Below are 24,595 nucleotides of genomic sequence, written 5' to 3'. Positions count from 1 at the left end.
ATGCTTCATTTAGCAAAAAAAAAAATTATATATATATATATATATATATATATATATATATATATATATGTGTGTGTGTGTGTGTGTGTGTGTGTGTCCTTAAGCAATGAAAGAAATGTTTATGATCTTACAATATCTTTACAGCAGGTGCTGTTGACAGCAGCATTACACCAGACCAAACCATCATATCTTCAAGTGAAGGCAGCAACATCACACTGACCTGCACATATGATCAATCAGCTTACTATCTCTACTGGTATCGACAAAAACCTCAATTAGAACCAGAGTTTCTGCTGCAGATTCATAAATCCATGGACACTAGAATTAAACATGAGCTTGACCCACGACTTTCCATCAAAAGTCGTAAAAATGAGAATAAAGTAGATCTGGAGATCTTTCCTGCTGCAGTATCAGACTCTGCACTGTACTACTGTGCCATGCAGCCCACAGTGACACAAAACTCTAACAGACTGTACAAAAAGTCAAGCTTTATATTTGTTTCTCAGCAGGTGGAGCTGTTTATCTGTTTCATACAAACAGAGTCATTTACTAGTTCCTGTATTTTGATAATCTTCTTACTCAAACTGATAAAGCTTAATGTTTGAACAATTCATAAAAACAAACTCTTTGTATTAAATGATTATTGACTGAATTCCTGGTTAAGGTTCATGCTGTTAATTCCCCTGTTGTAACAAAGATGTAACACAGTAACACAATGTGTAAACAGTTAAGGCTGAACCCCCTAATGCACTGTGCATTCCTCCATAACATAACACAGATCATTTCTTGAATCCTGCACACAAAATAATGTCAAAGAATGTCCATCTCGGTGAGTATTTACATATTACATAAAGTTATATTTATAACTCTATTGTTCTTTGTGTAAGTTACTGTGTAAGACTATGCAATGGCTTGAAAAGTTTCCTTGACAACAATGGGATATAATCCCAAAGAGCACCAACCGGATGCAAGCTAATGTGAGCTTTCCAGCACAGAAATACAGACCAAAGTTGCAGACCCAGTGCTAGATTTTATCACCCCACTCTAGAACAGACTCATGAAAGAGGTAGGAAGCTTAATCAGTAACTTGAAAGTTTTTCATGGCAGCAGCAGGATTTGAACCCACGGCTCTAGGGAGACATGGAGCCCAAATCCAGCACCTTAGACCACAGTACATGAGGACGCAAGGAAGCTTAATCAGTGCAATAAAAGCTTTTCTTGGCAGTGGTGGGATTTGAACCCACGCCTCTAGAGAGACTGGAGCCTAAATCCAGCGCCTTAGACCACTCGGCCACACTACCTGAGGTTGAAAGAATGTCATTATTGAGAAGTCTTCTGCTGTCTAGCAAATAAAGTTTAGGCATTGAACTTGCTCGTGTGAACTAACACGTATCTGTGTGCAACCAGCATGGAAATACGGCTCAAAGTTGCAGACCCAGTGCTAGCTTATCAAACCTAGCACAGACTTAGGAAACAGTTAGAAAGTTTCTCTGGCAGCAGTCTGTAGCATTAATCCAGCACCGTAGACCCCTCAACCACGCTACGTGCATGCAAGCCTGTACCATGCATGCTTCCTAAAGCTAATGCACTTAAGCAGGATCTAACTCAGCACACCCTTGCAAAACACCTAGACCCAGGGCTAGATTTTCACACTCCTCTCTAGCATGGACCAGGTGGAAAATGTTTGGTGTGCAACAATCAAAGATGTTAAGGTTAAGAGAACGTCAGTGATGAGGGTGGGATTGAAACCCACACACGCAAAGAAAAATGGATTACGTGACCATCGCCTTAACTTCTCAGCCACCTCCTCAGTTAAAAAAAGCTTCCTAAACATGCTATGAAAAGCATGGGGTCTTTAAATGTAGCTCTCCAGCACTCTTCATTTACCAAATGGGATTAAAAACGGTCTTGTCAAAAACACAAAGATCCAAAATCGCAAGGGATTTGCAAAGTTCATTTGCACTGCATAGCCTTAGCCTCTTGTTGGCTGAGCTCATGTGAACTAACAAGCATCTGTGTTCTAAGAGCATGGAAATACGGCCAAAAGATGCAGACCAAGTGCTAGCTTATCACACCCCACTCTAACACGGAGTCAGAGAGCAGGTCTAAAGCTTAATCAGTGCCTTAAAAGATCTCACTGGCAGCAAGACTTGAACCCTCACTTCCATAGAGACTTTAGCCTTATCCAGAACCTTAGACCACTCAGCCACATGTAAGCCCTTGGTCATGAGGGATCTGTGTACAAAGACTGTATCATGCATTATTAATAAAGCATATGTGCTTAAGCAGGATCCACACTCTTGTACAGAGCAGGTGGAAAAGCTTTCTGTGTGCAACAATCAAAGGTGTAGAGGTAAAGAAGTCACCAACAAGGGTGGGATTTGAACCCACGCATACAGAACACAATGGGTTGGCAACCCATCGCCTTAACCTCTCAGCCAGAGCCAGGGCGAAAAGGACTGCCTGGAGGGGAGAAAGAAAAGAAGGGAAAAGGGGGAAAAGAGAAAAAAAGGAGAATAAAGGGGAGGGGTTTTAGTGCAGGACAATTCTTTGTAGACTTACATAAAAGTAAAAGATTAACACACAATGCTTATTTCTCCAAACACATTTTATTCATTAATACACTTCATTTCAACAAGTTTAAACATTTAAACAATTTATGTTTTAACTTATTAACAACACAAGCATTATATATATATATATAAAATGTATATAATTTGTGTATCTTTATAATACACATATATTTATAATAAAGTGCTCAATATGTATATATTACATATTTATTTATTTTTATTATTGAAGGGAATGTGGGGAACAGAAGCCCAACTAACCAAGAAGAGACTTTAGTGTTGTTTATTGTTAATAATACCATCTTGGTCCTGTACAGCAGTTCTCTGCAGTCTTCATGCAGCTGATTGATGTGACTGTATGTCATCACAACTGACATTGAGTTATAAACAGTCTGTGGATAAACAGATGCATTGTTTGTATAATGAATGATCAGTAGTCTCTACAATCATATTCAATAACAGCATCAACAAAAATATTCTAAATATTAATTCAGAAAATGAGAATCACATACTAACTTTTTTATTAATACAATGTTTGTCAATTCTCAAATAAAAATTCAGTTATAATAAAATCATATAAAGGTGTAATTACAGTTACACTGAAAAGTCTTTGGACAAAACCCATTGTCTTTGATGCAAGAGGCCAAAACTTAATCCAGTAGGCCACCGGGATCGTGGCGTTGACCGGCAACAATTAGGGTTGATAGCAAGAATTCTGTAATTAAAGCCATTTTCTTGTTAGTTAAAATCCAGCATGATTTTCATGCACAACTTTGTGCAAACACACCCCAGATGGAACTCGAACCCACAATCCCAGGAGGGCAGTGCCCAGGAGGGCAGTGCCTTATCCCAGGAGGGCAGTGCCTTATCCATTAGGCCACTGGGGCACTGCTGTTTTGAGTTTCTGCTATTATAGGTTTCTGCTGGAGGCATATAAGCGCTAAACTGTCACAACTCTGCACATTAGGCCATTTCATTTTTATTAGAAAGTAGGCTGCTCTTAGCAGAGGATGGTTTCGATCCATCAACTTCTGGGCCCAGCATGCTTCCGCACACCCCCAAATAGGACTCAAACCTACTATCTATGGCCAGTGCCTTATCAATTAGGCCACTGGGGCACTGCTATTTTAAGTTTCTGGCATTTTGGGTTTCTGCTGGTGGCATCTAAGAGGTAAACTTCAACAATTCTGAACATTAGGCCATTTCTTTTTTATTAGGAAAAAGCCTGCTCTTAGCAGAAGATGGTTTCAAACCATTGACCTCTGGGTTATGGGCCCAGCACGCTTCCACTGTGCCACTGTGCCACTCTGCTTCAGCACACCCCCCAATAATAATCAATAAACAAATAATCTATTTTTATGTAATGCATAAGAAAGTAAGGAGTGGTCCGTTTTCTTCTGTTTCGCCTAATTATAGCTAATGTGTTCCCGCCTCCCTCTGAGCATGCTGTTCATATGGAAATGAACTGAGGTGATTCAGGTAATTACGTACATGCCCTCGAGAAATGGTATAAAACGTCAATCTTCATCCTAGAATTACTTACTTTTCCTGCGCATTTGCATGATGGCACGCTACCTGGGTGAAGAAGCACTTTGGATTGTCCTAGACAGCAACGAAGATGCTACTATCTCCTCAGAGGAAGAATATGACTCGAATGACGAATGTTTGCATTTTGAAGAACATCTGGACCCAGCGGAAGATATAATTCCTGATGAGTAAGCCTTTTATTATTACCTTCATGATTTAAAATGTTGCTCAGCTATAGCCTATTTTATATCTAAATTTGGATGTTTCCAAAGAGGCTATTGTCAGACTAAAATCAGCTTTTCAATATAAAGTAAAATTGGTAATATGAAATATATCCTTCCCGGCCAGTTATATTTTTGAATGTTGTACAAAGCGCGTATTTAACTATAAATAATGATATATAATGATGATATATATATATATATATATATATATATATATATAATATATATATATTTATATCGTCGCTGTCAGGCGGAATCCTCATATCTCCAAAACCGTTATTTTTCACGAAATTAAAAAAACGCCGTACCTTATCTGCAGTGCACAGGGTTTAGTCCGCGTTGCAGTGGATTGTCTTGCGCTAAATTCCTGTCCTCAGACGAGCACCAGAACTAGCGCGGGTCAAGATTTTTTTTTCTTTGAGCCCAGTGTTTTGAAGACATTTACCTCAGAAGACGTGTTGATTCGTTGCGACTCTTCTTGAGGAGAAATATGCCGCGAAACTCTCCCGCGGAGTGAGGAAGAGGTGGACAGTTGAAGTGTCCAATGGAGTTATGAGATTTGCGCTCAAGCTATTTTCAAGACTTTAGATTGGTTAATAACTTGTAAAAATAACAGATATGAATAACATATGAAATTGACCAAATTTGGACATACGAGATAAGTGGCCTATCACACAATAGGGGACACACTTTTGTGCAAGGTCCCACACACAATAGGGGACACACTCTTGATCTGCTCATTAGCAAGGGTCTAAACATTTCATCCACTGTTATCAAGGATGAAACGCTATCTGACCATTTCTGTGTTTACTTTGATTTATTGATCTGTCCTGCCACTGATGCTAGATCTGTCTATGTCAAAAAAAAGGTTCATAAATGAAAACACCAGTGAGGTATTTATGAATGCTATATCAATGTTACCAAACATATCGGCAGACTCTGTTGATGTTCTCCTTTAAAATTTTAACTTAAAAGTTAAAGATGCTATTGGTGGTATAGCTCCAGTAAAGGTCAGGATGATCACTGGCAGACATAAAGCACCTTGGAGAAACACAACAGCTGTACAGAGCATGAAAAGAACATGCAGAAAAGCTGACCCTATGTGACGGAAAACAAAACTTGAAGTACATTATATCATCTATAAGGACAGTCTTTGTGCTTTCAATGTAGAACTAGGCACAGCTAGACAGATCTTCTTCTCAAACATTATAAACAACAACATAAACAACACTCACACTCTTTTTGCTACTGTAGAGAGACTAACAAACCCCCAAATCAAGTTCCTAGTGAAATGCTCTCTGACAACAAATGCAATGAGTTTGCAACCTTTTTCTCTGAGAAAATCATTAATATCAGAAGCAATAAATACGGCCTCATATTGTAATGTGGTCAGTCAGACCTAATTGATATAAAAACCTTGGAAGAAACAGTACAACATCTTAAAGCATCTTGCAGCCTTGACACCCTCCCCACATCCTTTCTCAAAAGGGACTTAACTGCTTAGAAACTGACCTCAGGCACAGGCACTTTTCCAGAGCCCCTAAAAACGGCAGTTGTTAAGCCTCTCCTAAAAAAGAGTAACCTAGACAAAACCATACTTAGCAACTACAGACCAATCTCAAATCTTCCTTTTATAGGCAAGATCATTGAAAAGGTTGTTTTCAATCAGCTGAACAAATTCAAAAATCAGCTTAAACTCAAATGGCTATCTGGACAATTTTCAATCTGGTTTCCGCCAGCATCACAGCACAGAGACAGTGCTCATATAGATAATAAATGATATTCGCTTAAACTCTTCAGGTAAAATATCAGTGCTGGTGCTACTAGATCTTAGTGCTGCCTTTGACACGGTAGATACTACTACACGGTAGGTACATACTCTTACATAGACTGGGTACTGGGTAGGGCTTTCTGGGATGGTCCTCAAATGGTTTAAATCATACCTAAAAGGGAGAGGTTACTATGTAAACATAGGTAACCATAAATCTGAGTGGACATCCATGACACGTGGAGTCCCACAGGGCTCAATTCTTGCACCGCTTCTCTTTAATTTGTATATGCTCCCAATTGGTCAAATAATGAAAAAGAACCAAATTGCTTACCACAGCTACGCAGATGACACCCAGATATACTTAGCCCTGTCCCCTAATGACTACAGCCCCATTGACTCTCTATGTAAGTGCATTGATGAAATTAACAGTTGGATGTGTCAAAGCTTCCTCCAGTTAAACAAATACAAAACTGAAGTTGTTGTATTCGGAAATAAAGATGAAACTCTCAAGGTTAACACATACCTGACTCTAGGGGTCTAAAGACACAAAATAAAGTCAGAAATCTTGGTGTAATTTTAGAGTCTGACCTTAATTTCAGTAGTCATGTGAAAGCGATAAGCAAATCAGCTTACTACCATCTCAGAAATATAGCCAGAACTAGATGTTTTGTCTCAAGACAGGACTTAGAGAAACTTGTTCATACTTTCATCACCAGCAGGGTGGATTATTGCAATGGACTCCTTACTGGGATCCCCAAAAAGACCATTAGACAGCTGTAGCTCATACAGAATGCTGCTGCCAGAATTCTGACCAGAACCAAAAAATCTGAGCACATCACTCCAGTCCTCAGGTCCTTACACTGGCTTCCAGTAACATTTAGAATAGATTTTAAAGTATTGTTACTCGTTTATAAATTCCACTTCATGGCTTAGGACCGAAATACATTACAGATATGCTAATTGAATATAAACCAAGATTACTCAGATCATCAGGATCAGGTCAGTTAGAGATACCAAGGGTTCACTCAAAACAAGGTGCGTCAGCATTTAGTTATTATGCCACCTATAACTGGAATCAGCTTCCAGAAGAGATCAGATGTGCTTCAACAGTAGACACTTTTAAATCAAGATTAAAAACACATCTGTTTAACTCTGCATTTACTGAATGAGCACTGTGCTGCTTCACACTGACTGCACTTTTTATCCAAATCACTTTTACTCCTGTTTTATTCTTTTTAACATATTCTAAATTGTTTTTATCAAAATCACATTTATTTTTTTAATTGTTCTTTGTTTTTATTATGATTTTATTGTGTGTCTCTTATTTTTACATATATATATATATATATATATATATATATATATATATATATATATACATATATATATATATATATGTTTTTTTTTTTGTTTTTTTTTTTGTCTTATAAACTGTTTTCTAATTTCTATGTAAAGCACTTTGAATGACCTCTGTCTATGAAATGTGCTATACAAATAAACTTGCCTTGCCTTGCCTTATAAAAATGAAAAGGCTTAATGTTCATATTTGTTGCAGTTTAGCTGTTTGGATGTTTGGATGTTTAAAACGGCAGTGCCCCAGTTTCCTAATGGATAAGGCACTGGCCTCCTAAGCCAGGGATTGTGTGTTCGAGTCCCATCTGGGGTTAAGCAGTGTGCTGCAGGAAAAGCATGCTTGTAGCAGAAACAAGTGATCAAAAAATCACAACCCTCCTCTGGGTGGATAAGGCACTGGCCACGTATTGTAGGTTTGAGTCCAATTGGCAGGTGTGGTGCAGCGGAAGCATGCTGGGCCCATATCCCAGAGGTTGATGGAGTGAAACCATCCTCTGCTAAACCTATTCTCATAAAAATGAAATGGCTTAATGATCGTATTTGTTGCAGTTTAGCTCTTAGATGCCTCCAGCAAAAACCCAAAACAGCAGTGATTTAATACAGCCTTGCTCCAGTGGCCTCCTAAGCCTGGGATTGTAGGTTTGAGTCCCTTTTGAAAGGTGTGCTAAAGCAGAGTGGCGCAGCGGAAGCGTGCTGGGCCCATAACCCAGAGGTCGATGGATCGAAACCATCCTCTGCTAAGAGCAGCCTACTTTCTAATAAAAATGAAATGGCTTAATGTTCATATTTGTTGCAGTTTAGCTTGTAGATGACTCCAGCAGAAACCCAAAATGCCAGAAACTTAAAACAGCAGTGACCTAATGGATAAGGCACTGGCCTCCTAAGCCAGGGATTGTGTGTTCGAGTCCCATCTAGGGTGTACTTAAGCAGTGTGCTGCAATGATTGTAGCAAAACCAAGTGATCAATAAATCACAACTCTCCTCTACTAGGAACAGCCTACATTTTAAATAAAAACTAAATGGCATACATTTCAGAATGGTTGCTATCAACCCTAATCGTTGCAGGTCATCACCACAATCCTGGTGGCCTACTGGATGAAGCTTTGGCCTCTTGCATCAAAGACAATGGGTTTTGTCCAAAGACATTTCAGTTTAGCTTTTAGATGCCTTCAGCAGAAATCCAAAACGCCAGAAACTTAAAACAGCAGTGACCAAATGGATAAGGCACTGGCCACGTATTGTAGGTTGGAGTCCAATTTGGCAGGTGTGTTGAAGCAGAGTGGCACAGCGGAAGTGTGCTGGGCCCATAACCCAGAGGTCGATGGATCGAAACCATCCTCTGCTAAGAGCAGCCTACTTTCTAATAAAATTGAAATGGCTTAATGTTTGTTGCAGTTTAGCTCTTAGATGCCTACAGCAAAAACCCAAAATGCCAGAAAATCAAAACAGTAGTGATTTAATACAGCCATGCTCCAGTGGCCTACTAAGCCAGGGATTGTAGGTTTGAGTCCCTTTTGAAAGCGGTGCTGAAGCTGAGTGGCGCAGCGGAAGCGTGCTGGGCCCATAACCCTTAAGTCGATGGATTGAAACCATCCTCTGCTATGGATGACCAATATTGGAAACGTGTTTGGCCAAGTCTTGAATTGTGTCCTGACCACTGGTGAGGTAGCTAGCCTAGATGAACTGTGTCAAGGTATAGTCAAGCGCTACATGGATGCTGGGGAGCCAGAGACAGAAGTGATTTATGTTGACAGAGATTGCTGCAATGAAACAGGTGTGTGAAAATCTTTTTGAAAACTGAGATAAATGAATTGCTTAGTTTCATAAATTCACTCATTGTTTCTCATTGGTCTTCACCCTGAAGTATCAGAGCTGATGCTTCTGAATACATTTATTCCTGCAGGACTTATTCAATCTGTCCACTTCTGCAGGGTCAGGAAGACCAGCTTGCTGCTCGGATACACCTACGTCAACTTCTACCATCAAGCCAATGGTAAAACAAACCAGACAAGATAACCCTGTTCTCTACACTGTTTCTGCAGTTTAATACCAGTTTTTTCATAGCCGACTTATGATGTGGGTATGGTCATATGGAAACTTACCGATCAATAGACAAGACACCTGTCACTCAAGATATACAGGTATGAAATCTTATGTGTAAAGTTCTCTGTTTAAATATAATAAAATAAAAAAATTAATCCACAGTAATCCATTCCATCCATCCATTCCAACTTTTCCCTGCGGCAGACTGTTGCACTTCATTTATACCTTCATTTATACCTTATACCATTTATACCGTGACAGGTGTCTTGTCCAATGATCGGTACGTGTTCCAATCACAAACTATACCAACCTCTTCCGGGTTGTCTGAATTGTCGTTGTGTTTTCGGATTTGTTAATGTGTTTTGTGCACCGATTCAGACAACCCGGAAGCGGTAGGTATAGTTTGTGAATGGAAACTTACCGATCATTGGACAAGACAACTGTCATTAAAGATATACAGGTGAATGAAAGGTGTCTTGTCCGATGATGCTGTTTCCATTCACAAACTATACCCACCTTTTCCGGGTTGTCTGACTTGTCGTTGTGTTTTCGGATTTGTTAATTTGTTTTCGGATTTGTTAATGTGTTTTTGGATTTGTTAATGTGTTTTCGGATTTGTTAATGTGTATTCGGATTTGTTAATGTGTTTTTGGATTTGTTAATGTGTTTTCGGATTTGTTAATGTGTTTTTGGATTTGTTAATTTGTTTTCGGATTTGTTAATGTGTTTTTGGATTTGTTAATTTGTTTTTGGATTTGTTAATTTGTTTTCGGATTTGTTAATGTGTTTTCGGATTTGTTAATGTGTTTTCGGATTTGTTAGGGTTTTTGGATTTGTTAGTGTGTTTTCGGATTTGTTAATGTGTTTTCGGATTTGTTAATTTGTTTTGTACTTCTCGGCCACCGTAGATTATAGACAATCACATCCAAAGTGGCAACCCAGTACAATATTGTCTAAACTGGAACTCTCACTTACACTGTACAAGTGGGTACTGACATGATGTGGTGAAGACACATTGATCAGCATTGTAAGATGCTACCACATCTTACAATGCCAAGGGAAGTCTGGAAATGAGTATGCCGTTATGACATCAGAGTCTCATTTAATTGCCACTGAAGTGTCTAGACCTTAACTTGTAGAACCAACCAGCTCACAGTCTCTTCCTCAAAATGTGGCGTCTCAGAGGTGTTGCTATCCTGAGCGTGTGCATAAACCTCCTGACAGACTGAACTTGTAGTTACATGCTAGTAGATGCCATGAACAAAAACAAAGTGAAGTTATGTGAAAAGAATATAGTCACAATTGATAAAATAGTTGGAAAAGTATGCAAGTGTTCTTTCTGTTCAATGTAGTAGTATGAGCCTTGAAGGGAGTACATCAAGGCCAGAGGGGAGGAACTGTTGTGTTTAAGTCAATTATTAAAAAAGTATTTTGTATTTGCACCCGTAGTGTTAAGAACTGTGATAATTGCAATTGGCATTAAAAAGACGTGTTCAAGAAGAGGTCTGACTTTAGTTTCTTTCTTACTGTTGTGTAAGTGCAAAACATATCACTCACCTACAGAGAATGTTCACACGCAACGTTCACACACACTAGAAATACACATTTAAGCAACATAGCAAGTGTTTCATATCAGATTTGTAAATATCTTTGATGTGATATATTAGCTTTGGTCATTCTGAAACAAAGCCCCACCTACTAATCCCTCAGTACTCGCGTGTGTGTGTCCGTTTGCAGGTGAATTAAATAGGCTCCTTTCTGAGAGCAAGAGAAGCTGGTTGGAAGCTGGTGAGGATCTTTAATTTGAACTGCTGATATCAATTCATAAGTAATTTCTGACTTTTGCTTTTTTCTTTCAAGAAACCCTGAATATGATGTATAGAAATAATCAGAATCAGAAAGAGCTTTATTGCCAGGTCTGTTTTCACAGGAATTTGTTTTAGTGACAGAAGCTCCACAGTGTAACAGAATGACATTGACAAGACAAAAACACGTATATAATATAGACAATTTGTATGTACAGTGTGAAATATGTAATTGAAATATAAATACGTATGTGTTTTAAGTAAATAATGTGTAAGAATAGTGTTGTGTGTTCCGTGTATGTCAAGTGTTCATCAGATGGATTGCCTGTGTCTGGTCGTTATGGTGCTCAGGGCTCTGTAGCATTGACCAGATGGCAACAGTTCAAAGAGTGAGTGTGCTGGATGTTAGGGGTCCAGAGTGATTGTCTTTGCCCTTTTGCTCACTCTGGAAAAGTACAGATCTTTGGGAGTGGGGAGAGTTGTGCCAGTGATTCACTCAGCAGTCCGGACTACCCTCTGTAGTCTTCTGAGGTCAGATTTGGTAGCTGAGCTTAACCCAACAGTAATTGAAGTGCAGAGGATTGATTCAATGATGGCAGTGTAGAACTGTTTCAGCAGATCCTGTGGCAGGTTGAACTTCCTCAGCTGGTGAAGGAAGTACAACCTCTGCTGGGCCTTTTTCACAATCGGGTCTATGTGAATGTCCCACTTCAGGTCCTGAGAGATTGTGGTTCCCAGGAATTTAAATGACTCCACTGCTGTCACAGTGCATGGTGGTGAGTGGGGGGAGAGCAGGGGGTTTCTCCTGAAGTCCACGATCATCTCCACTGTCTTGAGCGTGTTCAGCTCCAGGTTGTTAAGACTGCACCAGACAGCCAGCTGTTCAACCAGCTGTAAGCAGACTTGTCACTGTCCTGGATGAGGCTGATCAGTGTGGTGTCCTCTGCAAACTTCAGGAGCTTGACAGAGGGGTCATTAAAGGTGCAGTCATTTGTGTACAGGGAGAAGAGCAGTGGGGAGAGGACACAACCCTGAGGGGCGCCAGTGCTGATGGTCGGGTGTTGGATTTGAGTTTAACCCAGTCGCACTAGCTGCTGTCTGTCTGTCAGAAACTGGTGATCCACTGACATACAGAGGAGGGCATGCAGACAAAAGAATAAAATGGAAGAATATATAAACTCTAGTACAGCAGTAGCTCACCTACCTGTGTAGTGTAAGATGAAGTTTCATTGTCATGTATATGAATAAATCAGAGTGGGTGCAGCTATATGTGGAGACATCAGAGACACATTTCAAATACACAACACTGGCTAAACCTGAACTAAACACTCAGGATAACAATTTACTCCTTTTCTTGTTTTTCTTTACTCTTGCTGATAATGGTAAGTCATATACATCATATATGGAATCACCATGCTGTACAATTAATTAAAAGAACAATAAAGTGTTAATAATATTTTATTTATATTAAATAGTCATGATGTTATTTTGATTTCTTTATAGCAGAGACAGCCTTAAAGCAGAACAAAGCCCCATATCTGTAACTGAAGGCAGCAACATCTCACTGTCCTGCACATTTACTGTATCAGCTGACAGTCTCCACTGGTATCGACACAAACAATTAAACATGCCACACAGGCTCAACCAGCTCATCCACGAGTGTCCATAAAACTTAAAAATGATGAAGATAAAAAGAGTAAGAAAGTGAATCTCCTCTGCTGCTGTGACAAACTCTGCAGTGTACTACTGCGCTCTGAGGCCCAGTGTGACAGGAAACGCAACCACACTATACAAAAAGCACAACACATGACTGGAGCAGAGCCATGCTTTTCTCACAAGATGGAGCTATTTACATGTTGACACTCACTTCTTCAGTCATCTGTCTAAGATGTCAATATATTTTTGAAGATCAACCATAATTTCCATTTTCATCTATTTTTATTGTGAATTATTCTGTAACATTTTTAAAAAATAATACCCTGTCATTTGTGAACTGATCTCAACATTTCTATTTCTCTGAACAAAGACCAACCAATGTGAAGAACGTTACTAAAGATGTAAACAACTTTGCCCTAAGAGTTTATTTATTCATTTATCAAGGATAAATCAATGAAAGTCTAATGCATTATGTTCTAAATACCAACATATTTGAGCTGTCTATTTCACTACCAGTAATTCTGTATAAAATATATTTCACACACCCCTTTAAGGGTTAATTATAGTGGCCCAGAAGGTTAATGCTCTCCTTTGGTAGCTGTTATTTAAAGTTGCTCCTTGTGTTGTTGTTGTTGATTATATGGCCTGTTTTTTATTTCTTTTTTGTTCCTAGTCCTTCTGGGCCACCATAAGTATTAAAAATTATTTGTTTTGTTTTAAGGAAGTCAATAAATAAATCACCAAAATAATGCTTCTAATACTAAAGATTTACTATAATATTTATCATGACTATCATACATTATCACAGCTTTTTCTGATGATGTTGAAGCCCCTAATACAGAGAACTTAAATAATTAAATATTTATATATATTTTTAAAGTCATATTAGATTTTCACAGAATAGAAAGATTCATTTTTCAACATTACATTATTCCTGTTACATTTTATATTCATGACATTTGATGCTTAATGTAAAGCCAAACGTTTCACTAAGAATATACAGTCTGTCAGTAACATTAGTGACTCTGTCATGTAATGCTGTGGGCGGAGCTTCATGAACTTTGATAATGTTACAGAAAGAATATTTTCATTCAGCTAAAACCAGTCATCATGTTCACTGTTATATTCATGTGTCTGTGGCTTTCACTAGGTGAGTTAACGTTATTGTTGATTATATCAGAAATATTAAGTGTTGTATTTATAATATGTTTAATACTTAATTATATGTATTTACTGATTAATTAGTTTGTGTGGTGTTAAAAAATCATAAAATGTGATTCTAACATGTTCTGACTTTACTGTGTGAAAGTTAAAACATTATGTTCTCTTCTCTATGACAGGTGACTCCATGCCGGATTCAATAGAGACACTTTTTACTCAGAAAGTTGCAGATGAAGGTGATGATGTTACTCTGTCCTGCAAATACAAATTCAGCAGCAGTGTTTCAGGATTCAACTACCTGTACGGGTACAGACAATATCCAAAATCTAAACCTGAGAACCTTATTTATATTTCTCAAAGTGGAAAACTAAAATCCAACCTTCCCCCAAGAATGTATATTAACGTTGATGATAAACAAGTGGATGTGATCATCACCCCTGCTGCTGTATCAGACTCTGCTCTATACTACTGTGCTCTGCAGCCCACAGTGACAGGAAATCCAGGTGCACTGTACAAAAACTAACACACAGTTTTGTTATCTTGGAAGCAGTTCTACTGATGATTTTGAATGACATTTTTCTGAATTTCCTGCTGAGACAGGATTGAAGTCTGAGACACATCTCAGAAAACACCAACTTCCCATCTTCACTACATTCATGAGAGACATAAAGAGCATCCTGTGCACTACAACAGATAATGAACACCACTGAAAATATCATCAGGGTCTCGCTTAGTTCAATAAGGATTCTTAACATTGATAAAACCACCGGTTTGTGAAAATCACCTCAACTCTTCTAGCAGACTGGAAGAAGGGATGAGAACATCTGGACAAAACATCTGCACACTCTGTACCAGCTTCTTCCCCCAGACAATCAGGCTCAGTAACTGAACTAAAATAAATGAAACAAAATCTAATCAAAGACCCAAGCCCATCATTATGCACTTATTTTAAAATTAATAATGGTATTTGTAGACAGAAAATAACCATTCAAGTAAATATATGCAGGTTTATTGAACAATGTTAGTGTACAGTAAGTGTACAGTATATAGATGGCTCTGTAAGTTTAAAATGATGTAGAAACTGAATAAATTTCCAAACTGAAATTTTCAGCTCTGTTTGTATTTCGGGTTTCATTTGTTTTAGTATCAAAATAGTTCAGATTATACAGAAGTTATATTTAATTCACATTTTTTATTGAATCACTGAATCTATTCTAAAACATGACTGTGAGATTACAGATGTATCTATTCTGTTCCCACTATAACTGTGACATTCAGGATTTCATCAACATATTTTTATCTGCCAGCATTTGCTTACCATGACACAGTTAACCAATTTCCAACAAACAGTAGGACTAATTCAGCTCTTATAGCCAGCAATGAATAAAGTGTTAGGGTTTAATAGAAATTAGACAATAATATGATTCATTCATTTTCTACCGCTTATCCGAACTTCTCGGGTCACGAGGAGCCTGTGCCTCCATCTCAGGCATCAAGGCAGGATACACCCTGGACGGAGTACCAACCCATCGCAGGGCCCACAAACACTCTCATTCACTCACACACTACAGACAATTTTTCCAGAGATGCCAATCAACCTACCATGCATGTCTTTGGACCGGGGGAGGAAACCGGAGTACCCAGAGGAAACCCCCGAGGCACGGGGAGAACATGTAAACGCCACACACAAGGCGGAGGCAGGAATCAAACCCCCAACCCTGGAGGTGTGAGGCGAACGTGCTAACCAGTAAGCCATCGTGCCCCCCTCGTGTTTGAGTCAAAATTGTGTGTATTACACATCAGAAGAGATCAAACATCTCAATGCACAACAGATTAGTTCTTGAGGTAGATGAGCAACAACAACAGAAGACCACATCAGGGTCTGTTTCTGTTCACCAAGAACAGGAATCTAAGACTACAGTGGAAACAGGCTCATATATTAGTGATCCAAGATTCTGTCCTGAACACAGATAAATTAAAAATAATCAAATGATTAAAAAAAGAAACACCAGTATGTTTGTTAAATCAATTGAATCAGTTTACTGTCACTGATACTGTGAAGTGTCACTTCCTGGGTGTGGCCTTCTAGAGACGTGTAAAGTTCAGCACATACAGCACTATTATTCAGAATCATCACAGAGCTGTGTTCAGAAATGGCTCAACTATACAACTTACTGTACATAGTGAGATACACACCACTGATTCTCACTCTAGTTACAGGTCATTCATTGTATTATATAATATTTATGTTTGTTTTTAAAGCATATAGTAATTTCTTCATTTATCAGGTTAATATTTGCTTTTGAAAAATTCATTGCAGATTTCTTTCTTTATTTTTATTTTTTTTTCACTCCAGGCAGTTTTGCAGATAAAATTGGACCAAAGGATGAAGATGCCAACATTGTGGGGAAAGAAACAGACACTGTTACTCTGAAATGTTCATATGAGACAAGCAGTGAATATGTTTGGCTTTACTGGTACAAACAATATCCTAACAGCGCACCACAGTTTTTACTGTATAAAGGTGCAAGGTCAAGATCTGATTGGTATCACACTCCTGGTGATCATCGATTAGAGTCAAGAACAAGCAGAGACTCTACTGAACATACTATCAGAGTGTGGGATTTTTATAAGATAAAGATACACCACGGCCCAGGGGAAAGATGAGATGAGAAAAACGTACATCAAGAGTCAAGTGTTATACTGTGCATAGGTCAGGAAGCAAGCAGGTCGTCGAGGTCAGTGATTGATTAACCACCCCTATAGGCTAAGAATACACAGAAACCAACTCACACACACACACAGGCAGAAAAGACACGCGCACACAGCATTAAGGAAAAACTGAGCAGAAGGGTTTTAATAAAGAAATGCAAAATCATAAGGAGTCACTTCTTAACATAAAAAGGTTTGACAGCATAGCGAGGAGGGTGTTGAGTCCTTTTATTGACACGCCATGGAGCTTGAGTAGCCTGAGTATGTGTAGATGGAGGTGGAAGAGTCTGAGTAGAATTGGTAACAACTGTAGCAGTCTGTGTTGAGACATCAACCCCCTTAACAGCAGACGTGTCGCTGGGTCGACCACGACTCTCCATATCCTGGATATAATGAGTAATGACCTCAGTAAAAAGATCAGCAGCAGGTGAAGGTGTGGAAAGGTCGGTTTCATCCAGAAGGTGTGCGACCCATGCAGAGATTGAAGCTAGAACACACCACAAACAGGGCCTTAGTAAGCATATGCAATACATGGCCATTGGGGTAATGAGTAAACCAATGACCACTGTACACCATATTCACAGAGACTGAACAGTAGAAGGACAGGTTTTAATCATATAGAAGAGAAAAAGTGCTAGAGTACAAGGAAAATCCATACATACCCATGAATAAGTGTGTTATGTTGAGTTGTGTTGAAGAAGACCCCAGAAAAAGAGAATAAGTCAAAAAGCACATGAAACCAACTTATAAACTCCATGGCCTGATGACGTAGGTCCAAAGTCCATGAGACCGGGGCCCTCCGGATGGAAAATAATGGAAAATTGAGAGGGCCTAAAGCACGGGCAAAACTTTCCAATGTGGAAATAATGGTAATTTCTGAAGCAGGCGAAACTGTGTACGTGAGCGGAATTATGATTGGATAACGAAGGGGTATGGCAAAAGGGGGGGCATGTCAGAACTGTTTATAAGCTTGTTGCAATCAGCAGTGCTTCGGTGCAAGTATCGTCTACTGGACAAACTTGTATCCCTGGTACCAGCTGGTTAATTGCTGTCTATACGACTGTCAATAAACCTACCTCAACTGAATCCAGTCTTCGTGAGTTTGGCTGATCATTTCTTCTTTGAATTTTTACTTAGAAGAGTTGTTTAAACTTATAGTCAGATTGCAGGAGCTAGCCTGGGCCAATGTAGGTTGGAGTCGGTTTTCTCCTACATTGTTTTGGCGAGCCAGCCAGGAGAGTCCACGGGGACCCCCGAACCCCGGACGTGGGGAGCCATAGCGCCGCCGTCCAGACCAGACAACTTTGGCCATCATAGAAAAAGGTAAGCAGAACGCCTGTTAGATCAAAGTATCTGCTATAGTCTTGTGTGGTCTGTACGGCCGGAGCGGCCCCATTTCTGGGACGGATCAGCTCCGTGACTCTCCTAAAAAGAACCTAGTAAGCAGTTCGATTTTATAAAGATCCAAAGGATTTATTAAAGTTTGATTGACTTATAGAAAATCCAAAGGATTGTTAACAAGAAATCCTTGATTATTGAAATCCAAAAGATCTTACTAAAAGTTGTAATTGACTCATAAAACCAAAAAAACATTGCTCGTTTTCATGAAAGATATAAAGACTGGATTTGGGAGAGATTATGTGAAGTTTGCAAACATTGATTGGTAAAAAGTGTATGTGAGACCACGGGTAATAAATGTTTGTGCACATGAAGGTTATTGTTTCATCTGCGGCTACCGCTGTCTTTGAGTAAAGACAGGTCTGAACGGGCAGATAGTGTAAGTTAAAAATTTCCCGAGATACCGCTGGGGTATGTTGCAGCACAAAGGTGAATAGAGGAGAAAAGTAGATTCATTGTCTTTATACAGGGAAGAGAAAGAGCAAAGGTGAGCAGAAAGGAGTAAGTGAAAAGGCTCATTGCGGGCTGTCAAGTGAGACAGCAATTTAAGTGTTTGTTTCTCTGTATAAACAGCTGCCCCAGGGCTGCATGGTCGGAAGGATCTGAGATACCGCTGTGAAGGGCACAGGGCTGCTTGGTCAGATCGGTGTGAGGATATTGTGTTAGAAGCTTGTGAGAAAAGCGCTGAAGGGGAATTCCATTGATGTGTATGATTTTTACGTGTGAAAAAGAAGCTTAAGTTGCTTTGCATTGTGTATGATTTTTACGTGTGAAAAAGAAGCTGAAGTTGCTTTGCATTGCTGTATGTGTGGTTTTATGTGTCAAAGGCAGATCTGCATTACTGTGTGTATGTATATGTGATAAGAGTGGGTTTGTGTGGCCATGTGTGATTGTTGTGTGTAATTTTCTATGACAAAAAAGCTAATTTTCATACTGTGTGTAATTTTCTATGACAAAAAAGCTAATTTTCATGCTGTGTGTAATTTTCCATGACAAAAAGCTGATTTCCCTGCTGTATGTGATTCCTATGACAAAAAGTTGATTTCCCTGCTGTGTGATTTTGTATGGCTAAGCTGATTTCCCTATATTGTGTTTCCTGATAAATGTTAAAAGTACAGTAGGAATACTGGCTTATCAGGTTTGTAGGATTTAGTGTATTACTAGTGCGTTTCTCAGTGTGTGTAGGAATTAGTCTTATTCACTAACTGTCGTATTTGCTTTTATAACTGTTGATGTATTACTAGGCTGACTGTTGATGTATGTGGACTGTGGACTGTGGACTGCCATAGAAATAGCCCTTAATTTGCATATAGTGGCTTACAGCTCATTTAAGTGCTCAGTAATCTGAGCAGAGGGACTCTGAAAGAGCCCCAGTAATAGATTGCAGGAAAAGTGAAAATAATATAGAGATTAAACAAAGATAAGTGTTATACTACTGTAAAATACATTTAATAGGACTAAGACAAAGTAAAAATAGCCCCGAATGACGCTCCACATGTTGGTTCCCTGCTGTGTAGGCATCGAAGAAGGCAATAACGTTAGCAGAGCCTCAGAAATTTGTCGCACAGTAGCTCCTAATCATCCAATTGTGCAGCTGTTGTTAGAAAACCCATCTTATGATTTAACAGAGAACAGACTAGAAGGCGATAAGCTACACCTCATAAGATACAGATTAATTAGATCCCACAATCAATATAGACTAGTGATAAGATACGTTGAAAGCATCATTGAACCAGAAGAAGAACCCCTGAGGTAATACTCCAAAATAAAACGTAGGGTTAAAACTGGACCCACATTGAACATAGAATAATCAAGTCGCTTAGGTATGACTACATGGTGGTACACCGTTTTAGCATTATACCCAAGTTTTTTGAGATTTGAGGAAGAATATAGAAGCCAGGTCCCCCCAAGAATATTGACGGTATCGGCCGACAGCCCACTAGTGTTACTACTCCTTACCAATCCAGGTCGTGACTTAATAATCACCCAGTATTACATCGAAGGCCGACGTGTTAGAAGATTTAAGCTCCAGGATTTTCCGGGAGGTTACATAGTGGTAGTTACTGAATTTTATGACTGTCTGCAGTGTAGAAACAGTGAAGCATCAGAAGAAAACTAGTATCTAAAGGACGAACAGAGTAAAAATAATTATCACTTGGTACGGTTGGCTCCCTCTGGTGGTTGAGAGTCTTGTGGCGGACAAGTTGAATAGTTAATGGCACCACAAGATATACTTATAGAAACGAAAGGCATAAGAACACACTTTTGGGACGAGCGCACATTTAAAGATAAGTGTGGAGTTGAAAGGTGGCAGTCGAGAGAATTAATTGCTGCTAAATTGTGGTATCTGACTAAGTGGAATAACTTGTTGAATTTACAGGTTGAGTTTCCTGAGATTGATTGGACGCAAACGTTCAAAAAACTTTGGGAACCCACACTCCTAAGTCCCATATTACGGAGACTAGTGGAAGATCCTAGTGCTACTAAGGCCACCATCCCTTTGTTTGATTTTATAAAGGATCCAGACAGTGAAGAAGATGAGCCTGCGATAGATTTCAATCAAGCTCGACCTATCCAAAACAACTACTGCTCAGGACTTACAGCAATAGTTACTGTAGAGTTAAGGAGTGTGAATTGGGAGAGAGGATTGGCAGTATCATCATTGATAGATAAGATAAACACATTATCGGAGGTATATAGGAGGAAGAAACCAGTCAGACCAGCGATAACTGTCAAGCAGATAAACGTACATTTGGTTTGGTCAAGACACAACCAGAACTTAGGAGAAAGAAGCAGCGCCCACAGAGCGCAACAAGGGTGCGCCATGGGGAAAGTAATAACAACAAGTCAGCCAACACCGGCGGAAGTGGTGATTGCTAAACACAAAACAGATGAAAAGTACATTAAAAAGTGTATGATGAAATGGCATGACAGGACACAGGGAGTGTTGCAATGGCCGAAGGAAGGGACATTTAGGCTAAAAAGGTGTGAAGAAGTGAAAGAAATGTTGCGACATTGGAAAGTAGGGAAAGAAGATGATAAGACGAGAGGAAAAAGGATAAAGAGGCTAGAAATACTTAGCTGGTTTGAAGAAGAAGGCAGAGAAATAGAAAGAAGAGAAGAAGAAATACAGAAAGTGATACAGAAGGAAGAAGAGGAAGAAAAGAGACGACAAGAAGGAGACGGGTGCAGTGAGGAAAAGCTCCCACCCTATATGACACATCGTGGACTGCAAACACACAGGAAGCGATACCCAGGTGTAACACAAATGGTGGTGCAAGAAAACGATGAGAAATGGACGAAAATTGAAGGAACAATAACTGAAAGAGTTAAGCTGTCTGGAGACGTAGACGGAGTGGAATCAACAGGTCATCAGGACAGTATAACAGAAGATCAAGATGCACCCATAACAGCTAAAAGAAAGCTGCAGCTGGATGGACTAAGAGAAGAAAGCAACAATTATCTGAAAGAAATAGGTCTCTCCACCAGCACACCCTCGGCACCAGAGGAAAGCGAGATGGAAGAAGAATGTCAAGCTAACAACACCCGAGATGAAGAACACTCCGCAGAACAAGGACGATGGCGAGAAATATCAGAAGAGGAAAGCACCAGAATCAGGACAGCACCAGATAACAATGACACAAGAAATGCAAATGGACTTGTTGAAAGAAGAGTGAAGGGGACACTGTACATAGAGCCAGAAGCCACAGCATTGAGAAGAAAAGAAGATCAACAGATGCAGGAAGAACTGGTAAAGTCACTCAACCGACTGGAACAACAACTGAAACACACTGAGGAAATCGATGCATATGCTAAAAGGACACTGGAGAAAAGTTCTGCAGAAATGGAAAAAAGAATGCGACAAATAGAAGAAGCAATTCAACGAGAAGATGACAACCTAACCGAACTGGAAAAGAAAGAGAATCACAGACGCTGGGAGAGTAACTGGCCCAGTAGTGGATGCCGGAAAGGTCAACAAGAGAAGCCGGAGAGTCCACAACAGAGAAAGTCAGGTAAGGGCACCACGAAGATATGGGACAGAAGAAGACCTACCAGCCACTGTGATGGAAGAACCGGAAGTGAGCCAGTGTCCCTTAATAGCAAAGGGAGGAGAAGTGCGTTATGTGCCCTGGTCATTTATGGATATGACTGGGTTAGCAAACCAACTCCCAGACATATGCCAGGGAGGGCAGAAATGGATAACAAAGTTTGAAGAAAAAACAACTGGCCACCTGCTGGCAGTCGGAGATATCAAGGCCATACTGGCCCAAGTGATAGGAAAAAGCAAAGCGACCGAAATATTGTCCGAAGCAGGATTGAAGAATACGATGGATTCAGAAAGAGATGACGACTTAGCCTTCGGAGCCTACAGAAATCGCGTGTGGGATGCAATACGTGACATGTACCCCACCAAGATGGACCCAAGTAAACTGGAATGCCTTAAAGTTCATCCAGAACTTCCAGACCAAATGGCTAGAAGAGACGGGTACAGCCTGGAACCTGAATGAGACAAACCAAGGCTTGTTCAAAATGATGCTAAAAAGATGCATGCCAGCGGCAGTGCAAGAAGCACTAGAAAATGTGGTCGGCCTGAATACCCTACCCTGGGAAACATTTCAAGCTCATCTCGTACATCACATAGAACAACACAGGAAAAAGAAGAGAGAAGCTAAAGATGCAACTGAAGCACTAATGACACAACTATACAAAACTCAACTAGGAGAACTCACCAAAGCCAGAAGAGAAAAAGAAAAATCAGGAAAAATACAAGCCTCACTGCAAGCCCCAACAGTTGAAGCAGCAGTACTGGTACCTGCTACATCAAATATAACTCAGATGGCACCGACCCAAGCACCCCAAGTAACGACACAGACATACATGCAGCAACCTACGCTGCCTCCAGCACAAATACCCCCAGGTACTCAACAACAAATGATGTCACAAGCAGCTATGCCCCCAATACATGTCCACCTCGGTACTCAACAAGGAGCACCACAAAACCGCCCTATGTGGGGACCAGGCCCGAGACAGGGGCCAGGACGATGGCAAAGATGGGCCCAAGGCCCAGGACCAAGACAGTTCGGGAATCCCCAGGCTAGTGGAAACAACCCACGAACACAAACCCTTGAATGTTGGGGATGTGGTGGAAAAGGACACACCAGAAGAAACTGTCAGGTCAATCCATGGGAAAATCAACCAGGACAGCCAGAACACAGAGGTCAGCAAGGGATAGTAACTGGTCCCAATCAATGGTCAGGACAAGCAGGACCCTGGACAGGGCCTGCAGCGAATTGGAGTTGAGGATGCCCAGAGAAGCCGGAGGGGGAGAACATGCAGTACGTCACCACACTGCATCCAAGGCAGGAACCAACAACTATGGTGTCTATTAACGGTACGAAATCAGTTCCCTTCATGATAGACACTGGTGCCACTTTCTCGTGTATAGGACAGGAAGGCTCCGGACTCCCCCTCTCACGTAACTCGATTAAGACTACTGGCTTCTCGGGGACAACACAGATATTGAAATTCACGGAGCCCCAGACCTTAACAGTTGAAGACACCACAATAGTGGCACCACTCTTATACTCACCCCAATCCCCAGTGAACTTACTGGGAAGAGATTTACTGTGCAAACTAGCAGCAAAAATACACTGTAGCCCAACAGGAGTCTGGGTAACTTTCCCAGATGAAATGTTGGCAGGTCAACACCTACTAAAGGAAGCGGACAAGGGAAGGACACAGGATACAGTGTATTGGCTAGAATACATCACCCCTGAAACATCTGGACTAAACCAGACCTACATGAAATGGAAAACGTGGATACAGGCCATGCGGCCAGACTGCAAGGAACCAAAAAGTCCCTTGCATTGTACCTTATACTATGACTATAACAGCGAGAATGAAGAGTATGGACAACTGTGGAATTGATGGAAACAAAACAGTTCGAAATAACGACAACAGATGTGATAATAGGCCCACAAGGAGTAGCCGCCATGACAATCCTGAAGGATGAGCTAGAAACGTGGCATCACATTCCAAGTGCAGCCCCACATATCTCTCTCATGGTAGCAGAGGGATTTGAATCAAAAGATTTAGGGCCAATGGTTAGGGATGCAGCTCAAGTCAGAGAGTGGAAACCGATGCATAATGCTTACATACACATTTCACCAGATGGCAGGTACACACGCCTCGCACAAAAGGTAGTAGATAGCGTGATAGCTACACACACATGGATAGAGAGGCACATGCCGTTGTCATCGCATACACTAGCACTCAGGACAGAGAATGGAGCCGATGAAGACGAGTCATTGCTAGAAAGGGTACCAGATATCTTGTGGACAAAGCATCAGACGGATGTAGGATTCGTTAAATCAG

At 40.2% G+C, this 24,595-nt stretch overlaps 1 non-coding gene across 1 annotated transcript; it reads right to left on the bottom strand.

Moving 5' to 3' along the window:
* Window positions 1–1,219: 1,219 nt before the first annotated feature.
* Window positions 1,220–1,301, bottom strand: trnal-uag (transfer RNA leucine (anticodon UAG)). Its single transcript has one exon. It is a non-coding gene; the product is annotated as a tRNA-Leu (tRNA).
* Window positions 1,302–24,595: the final 23,294 nt, after the last annotated feature.

This window comes from Tachysurus vachellii, chromosome 7 (genome assembly GCF_030014155.1).
Source record: "Tachysurus vachellii isolate PV-2020 chromosome 7, HZAU_Pvac_v1, whole genome shotgun sequence".
NCBI classification, from domain to species: domain Eukaryota; kingdom Metazoa; phylum Chordata; class Actinopteri; order Siluriformes; family Bagridae; genus Tachysurus; species Tachysurus vachellii.
Note: the sequence above shows the minus strand (reverse complement) of the source record. Positions and strands in the feature narration are given on the sequence as shown.